This window comes from Littorina saxatilis, unplaced genomic scaffold, assembly GCF_037325665.1.
Source record: "Littorina saxatilis isolate snail1 unplaced genomic scaffold, US_GU_Lsax_2.0 scaffold_1152, whole genome shotgun sequence".
In the NCBI taxonomy this organism is placed as follows: Eukaryota; Metazoa; Mollusca; class Gastropoda; order Littorinimorpha; family Littorinidae; genus Littorina; species Littorina saxatilis.
Window position 1 is genome coordinate 15,001 of NW_027128289.1, and position 8,148 is coordinate 23,148.

The 8,148-nt window shown below is 44.3% G+C and overlaps 1 long non-coding RNA gene across 1 annotated transcript in view; it reads right to left on the minus strand.

Annotated features, from left to right (window-relative positions):
• LOC138956653 (uncharacterized) overlaps positions 1-5,640 on the minus strand; it is a 5,728-nt gene extending 88 nt beyond the window's left edge. The window contains exons 1-2 of the long non-coding RNA XR_011452743.1: positions 533-5,640; positions 1-486 (exon numbers count right to left, since the gene is read on the minus strand). The exon at positions 1-486 is cut by the window's left edge and continues 88 nt beyond it. This is a non-coding gene — a long non-coding RNA (uncharacterized lncRNA). The remainder of the gene's footprint in view (positions 487-532) is intronic.
• Between the last annotated feature and the right edge of the window lie 2,508 nt (positions 5,641-8,148).

The window sequence follows — 8,148 nt, forward strand, 5'->3', positions numbered from 1 at the left end:
CATTAACGCCAGAAAACACTCTGAACCGAGGCTGAATTCATTTACAATTAAAAAGCTTGAATCAGTTTAAGCCACTTAGAACTAAGTCTTTACATTCTAACGCTAACTAAAATGTTGGTAATATGCACAGTGACACATGTATAATCAAGCCACAATAAGGTCCAAGGCACCGTGTGTCAAAACGTGTGGAAACAACTTGGTTTTACTTAGGCACACTGATAAGGCCAAAAAAAAATAGGTCTGTTTACGGTAACCCGACCGACCCTATTTTTTTCGCGCGATCCTAGACTTTTTTTTGGCATTTGGGGAAAAAAAAAAAATAAAAAAAAATCTTTGGGTTTTTTTTGCAAAATAACGTAAAAATATGGTTTTTTTGGGAAAAAAAATAAAAATCCCGACCTACCGACCCTATTTTTTTGACCTATGTTACCGTAAACAGACCTATTTTTTTTTTTTGGCCTAACTGTTTGGCTCATCGTCTCAAGTCTGCCGAGGCTTAACATGGGATAAGACCACCCCTCCACTTGGTCACATGCCCAAGATCAACACTCTGACCGCTTCCTGTGATGAGTTGGATTTTATGATAAGTTTGTTTTGAAACCACTGTATAGTAGTTTAATTACGAAATTAATAGCCAACTTGCACAATACCCCACTTGAATAGCTCTCCGGTGCGAGAGATACGGAAGGTTCACTCTGCGGGCAAACGTTTTGCTCTCACAAGCGTTGGTGTTCTCTGGCTTGTGTTAAAAACCAAAAAAAAATTAAACCTCGATCGCCTTTCCTTTGTGCACGGGGCCATGCTTGGGTACTTTGAACGAACTTTAGGATTATTCTCGCGGCTATCATTGCTGCAGCACACTGTTCACATTGAAAATTCACAATTTTTAAGGCAAAGTGTCCGCATTGAAACGCAACCTCTCACAGAGCTATCCGGACATGCCCGCATTTTAATTGCGGCAGATCTCGCAAGGCCACGCAAGTTGACGCAGATTTATCCGCGGCGTGATTTGGCGGCGGAGGCCAATAGGGCAAGTCGCCTATTCGTAAACATTTTTCAACAGATCGAGCATAAAAATCACTCTGGCTGTTGATTTTAGGCATGTGACCTAGTGGGGGGGGGGGGGGGGGGGGATGTATTATACCCCATGTAAAAGCCTGGCCGGTGTCACGATTTCATCTTTCGCCTGTGTACATATTTCCTCCTCGACATATACTCATGCAAGACTGAAATGTTGTTTCCTGGTAAAATTAAGAAGTGAAATTATTTATGGACGAAAAGCATGTCAGTTTCTTGCATGTGAAGAAAATTGGTGGTAAAATTTAATAGATTTCACCCCCAAAATCGAATTCTTTAAAAACGTGTACTGAGTGGGTTATACGTCCCTTGAGTAAGAAAGAAAACATTTTAGGATGAATCAAATTTCTAAGTTAAATAAAACAAATTGGTTGCACAAATTTGGCCCCATGAATGTAAGGTACACAAGGTCGCTCATCAGTACTATCGAAGGGTGTTTTTTTGTTCAGTGTAGAGTTTATACTAGATCAACGAGGCCGAGAAGCGAAATATCAACACGGCGAAAGATGAAAACGTCACACCGGCATCTGAGATGGTGAGCTGGACTGTTTTCACAAGTAGATAAGATAAAATAAAGATAGGTCTAACTGCTTTGCCACGTAAATTTAATTTTCACCACCACCATAACATAGTCCGTCAGACTTTTAGATGGTATGTATATAAGGCACACAAAAAAAATAGTCTGTTTACGGTATCCCGACCGACCCTATTTTTTTCGCGCGACCCTAGACTTTATTTTGGCATTTGGGGGAGAAAAAAAAATCTGTTTTTTGGCAAAATAACTAAAAAATGTTTTTTGGGAAAAAATTAAAAAAATCCCGACCTACCGACCCTATTTTTTTGGCCTATGTTACCGTAAACAGACTTTTTTGGGGGGCCTAACAGTAAACTTCAACGCGAACGGCCTTTCCTGTTTTCTGTGTGGAGTGGGATTTTCAGCTGAATTAAAAGTGTAAATCATTGTTGTCTTCGTTCATGGGCTGATAATCACACGGGTTTTGACGTGTATGACCGTTTTTACCCCGCCAATCAGGCAGTCATATGCCGCTTTCAGGGGAAGCCGCATGCTGGGTATAATGTCCTGTTTCTATATCCCACAGACTCTGGGTTTTAACAGTCAACAAAATGTCCCATTTTAAAAGATAACATGACAGAACAAGAAATTCCTCCGAGGTAGGAAAAACACCCCCGTTGGTCAAAGGGAAATAACCATTCTCACTGCACCCATTCTCACTGCCACCAACTGAGAAGGTTATTTCCCTTTGACCATGAATATGTTTCTCTATAAGTCCTTGTAGAATCTTAATCCAGCAATAACTCCCTAACCGTGTGTTTGACTGGTCGCAATTTTTGTAAGGACCGTCTTAGGAATGTATAGAACCTGTTCACCAAGTTTGGTGACGATCGGTCCGTTCATTCTTGAGATCTATATGCGAACACAAACACACAAACAAACAAACAAACACATCGACCGAAACCTATACACACCCCTATACCGGGGATGTAAATACACACCCCTATACCGGGGGTGTAATGACAGAAAAAACCCATATCATTGACAGAACGCGTGAAAGAACACTTTTGGGTAATTTAGGTTATAATTACCACTATGCAATGCAGCATATAAGCAGATTACGCATTGTGAACAAAAAGATACTGACATATTATTCGTTCATAAACAGATTTACAGTTCATTAGCGCGTTACGAAATAAGCTTTAATCAGGTTGTATTATTTGCTTTTCCACATACCGCAAAATATGGATGCGGTTTTGCAACTGGATTTCAACAATAACAGGGGCGGATCACATCCTTTTAAAGGGGGGGTTTCCAAACTTCTTTTAGGGAACATTTTGATGAAAATCAAGGAAAATGGAGCAATCTGGTGCAATCTGAGCGTCAGTTTTTCTTTATTTTCAAATTTTTTATTCATTTTTTATTGGGGGGGGGGGGGGGAGGGGGGGGGGGGGTGTTCCGGAAACTCCGGAACCCCCTGGATCCGCCTCTGAATAGAATTCATTTTTAAGGCCTGAGTTGTGATACAAACACATAGACACTGCGCTACGGTCCACGTGAAAATAATGACGAAGACACAACGCATCTTTACAGGATAGTTTGTCACAAAGACCCAAACAGCAATATGTCTACCGGATAAAAGGACAGTGGCACCTGTCATGTGAGGCCCCTCTGATGAGAGGACACCTCCGATGAAAGGACTTCACTTGTCCCTTTGTCTTATTTTCTTGACCAAAATGTACCTGTCAGGACAGGCCGACTGCACTGAAAGTAAGGACACTTTTGGCAGAGTCCTTTCATCACAAGTACCACTGTTGCACGTGCAAGTTCTATCCTTTGCGCACTGGATTAACACAAGCACACACAAACAGAGTGGGCGGGGATGTAGCTCAGTTGGTAGCGCGCTGGCTTTGTAGCCAGTTGGTCGCTATCAGCGTGGGTTCGATCCCCACGTTCGGCGAGAGATTTATTTCTCGGAGTCAACTTTGTGCAGACTCTCTTCGATGTCCGAACACCCCCGTGTGCACACATTCCAAGTTCACAGCGAAAGTCTCATGGCTTGAAAAACACGAAGACACGCATGCATGATCTCTTGTCTCTGCTTATCATGATCGTATTTCGATACTTTGACGAGACAAACCCAATGCTGGTGTGTCGAAGAAGACAGCCACAGCGGGCTTGTTCGAATCAAAGTATCACACCATATCTTCAGCGTATTACCAACACCTGCCCCAATATAGACCATTTGGTCTAAGATGACGTTAAACCCTAATGAGTCAGTCACAAACAGTGTCATTCACTGTATGTAGCAAGCACAGAAGGCACTACAGTAATAGCGAAAACAAATCAACCATAACCGGACAGTTGCCAAATTATTTCATCAATACACTACCTGCTGTGTGATTTGCATTTGGAAGCACAGATGTATTATTTACATTCACAATTCATTCAAATCGTTCACGAATCAAAATCCTGCATGAATACTTACAATCACTAGAAAAATACTCCGCATTTCATAGCATATAAGCAAGCTTGTTTCGATTATCACGCTTTATTCTTCCAGTTTACAAAGCAGGAAAATGTGTCATTCTACGATGTGAAATCTTGAGAGTAAAACTAATTACCATAATCTTTGGTCGCACAAAAACAATGTATAATTTACAGAACTCTCCAAACCTGCTAAACATACAGGACATCATGGAATGTTACACAAAATGGCCGATTTTTCCTTCACTCGCCATGCTGGATGATTTTCATTGTAAAATATTCTCCACGCTGAATGCGATTGCATAATATTCCCACCTTCAAAGGCACATAATCCCGGCTTCTCGTGGAAACGCACAGATCTGACCAGGCTTTTACATGGGATAAGACCATCCCTCCACTTGGTCACATACCCACACTGAACAGCCTGGGTGTTACATGGGATAAGACCATCCCTCCACTTGGTCACATACCCACAATGAACAGCCTGGGTGTTACACGGGATAAGACCATCCCTCCACTTGGTCACATACCCACACTGAACACCCTGGGTGTTACATGGGATAAGACCATCCCTCCACTTGGTCACATACCCACACTGAACAGCCTGGGTGTTACATGGGATAAGACCATCCCTCCACTTGGTCACATACCCACACTGAACAGCCTGGGTGTTACACGGGATAAGACCATCCCTCCACTTGGTCACATACCAACACTGAACAGCCTGGGTGTTACACGGGATAAGACCATCCCTCCACTTGGTCACATACCAACACTGAACAGCCTGGGTGTTACACGGGATAAGACCATCCCTCCACTTGGTCACATACCAACACTGAACAGCCTGGGTGTTACACGGGATAAGACCATCCCTCCACTTGGTCACATACCAACACTGAACAGCCTGGGTGTTACACGGGATAAGACCATCCCTCCACTTGGTCACATACCAACACTGAACAGCCTGGGTGTTACACGGGATAAGACCATCCCTCCACTTGGTCACATACCAACACTGAACAGCCTGGGTGTTACATGGGATAAGACCATCCCTCCACTTGGTCACATACCAACACTGAACAGCCTGGGTGTTACATGGGATAAGACCATCCCTCCACTTGGTCACATACCAACACTGAACAGCCTGGGTGTTACATAGGATAAGACCATCCCTCCACTTGGTCACATACCAACACTGAACAGCCTGGGTGTTACATGGGATAAGACCATCCCTCCACTTGGTCACATACCAACACTGAACAGCCTGGGTGTTACATGGGATAAGACCATCCCTCCACTTGGTCACATACCAACAATGAACAGCCTGGGTGTTACACGGGATAAGACCATCCCTCCACTTGGTCACATACCAACACTGAACAGCCTGGGTGTTACATGGGATAAGACCATCCCTCCACTTGGTCACATACCAACACTGAACAGCCTGGGTGTTACATGGGATAAGACCATCCCTCCACTTGGTCACATACCAACACTGAACAGCCTGGGTGTTACATAGGATAAGACCATCCCTCCACTTGGTCACATACCAACACTGAACAGCCTGGGTGTTACATGGGATAAGAACATCCCTCCACTTGGCCACATACCAACACTGAACAGCCTGGGTGTTACATAGAATAAGACCATCTCTCCACTTGGCCACATACCAACACTGAACAGCCTGGGTGTTACACGGGATAAGACCATCCCTCCACTTGGCCACATACCAACACTGAACAGCCTGGGTGTTACATAGGATAAGACCATCCCTCCACTTGGTCACATACCAACACTGAACAGCCTGGGTGTTACATGGGATAAGACCATCCCTCCACTTGGTCACATACCAACACTGAACAGCCTGGGTGTTACATGGGATAAGACCATCCCTCCACTTGGTCACATACCAACAATGAACAGCCTGGGTGTTACATGGGATAAGACCATCCCTCCACTTGGTCACATACCCACAATGAACAGCCTGGGTGTTACAGGGGATAAGACCATCCCTCCACTTGGTCACATACCAACAATGTACAGCCTGGGTGTTACATGGGATAAGACCATCCCTCCACTTGGTCACATACCAACACTGAACAGCCTGGGTGTTACATGGGATAAGACCATCCCTCCACTTGGTCACATACCAACACTGAACAGCCTGGGTGTTACATGGGATAAGACCATCCCTCCGTTTGGTCACATACCAACACTGAACAGCCTGGGTGTTACATGGGATAAGACCATCCCTCCACTTGGTCACATACCAACACTGAACAGCCTGGGTGTTACATAGGATAAGACCATCTCTCCACTTGGTCACACACCAACACTGAACAGCCTGGGTGTTACATGGGATAAGACCATCTCTCCACTTGGTCACATACCAACACTGAACAGCCTGGGTGTTACATGGGATAAGACCATCCCTCCACTTGGTCACATACCCACAATCAACACCCTTTCTTTATTTCTTTATTTGGTGTTTAACCTCGTTTTCAACCACGAAGGTTATATCGCGACGGGGAAAGGGGGGGAGATGGGATAGAGCCACTTGTGAATTGTTTCTTGTTCACAAAAGCACTAATCAAAAAATTGCTCCAGGGGCTTGCAACGTAGTACAATATATGACCTTACTGGGAGAATGCAAGTTTCCAGTACAAAGGACTAAACATTTCTTACATCAGTACTGCTTGACTAAAATCTTTACAAACATGGAATATATTCTATACAAGAAACACTTAACAAGGGTAAAAGGAGAAACAGAATCCGTTAGTCGCCTCTTACGACATGCTGGGGAGCATCGGGTAAATTCTTCCCCCTAACCCGCGGGGGGATCTGTGGAGAGGGGGATTCTCTGTTGTTGGTGAAATCGTTTCACACGTTGACACAAGTGACTCAAATTAAAGAAATTAATTCATTAAAATTGTCTCTTGACTGTACCGACAACATCTAGGCTGTAAGCCTTGAGCATGTGTATTTAAAGGCCTAAATCGGCACGAGGCAAATCATTGTACCTCTTATAGTTTCTCGTGCTGGCAACGCTAAATTTAGCGTGTTTCTTTCAGGCGAGATATTCTTGCGGCTAGCCGCTCGCGGAGCTAGGAGGCGAGAGTGCATATAAAACGGTTTGATGGCATAGCTACGCAAGAATTAAACACCACTGGTTGATACCGAAAAGGTCGTCTGCACTGTTCGGTAAACGGCCACGAACAGCCAATCGGATTGGCAGCAGTGCGGCCGCCATGTTTTCTCGCCTAGCGGAGACCAAAGCTACCTAGTCAATGCTTGCGAAATCCTAGCGTCCCTCGCGGCGAGAATTGCCCAAGAAACAGAACTTCCTGGCCCCACTCGCGTCACTCGCCATTTCTCACCATAAAGAAACGATGGACTGGCCTTCTAGTATAACCAAGGCTTGGTCTCCTGGAGACGGCTGTTCGGCTTCAGTTCAGTTAAGCAGAAGGACACTCTGATCACAATAAAAGGCAGATCTTTGGAGGTATACATAAACGCTTACACGATAAGAATTTAGGTCCATCTAAAGCATGGAATCAAACTAAGGCACACTGCATAATGTACAAGCAAATACACCAAATTCGCTCGAATAGTAGGGTTACACACTATTGTCTAAACAAGCAACAATGTTCGGCTTAAAGATGGCACTGAAATGTCATGCACACTTATGTTTTAACACTTTCTACTCCACCTATGTTGACCAGGTCTTTTTTTTTAGCCGAGACCAGCTGTGCTGCAGCAGGTCACTCAGAATTGTAGTAACTGTGTAGTAACTGTGTAGCGACACGCTGGAATGCAGGCGTTAAATGGACGTTACAGGAAGCGACTGAAGCTAACAGTCTGAGCGGATATATCCGTACCTGGTCAGACAGAGCCATAGGAGTGGGTACGGATATATTCGTACCTGGGAGACAATGAGTTAATACATGGATGCACAAAGACAGCACACTCTAGTGCACGTGAAACTGCAAGGCCTCTGTGAATAAATACAATGGAACCCCCCTTTTAAGACCCCCCCCCCCAATTCCAGACCTTTTTTTTTTCTTTCTTCT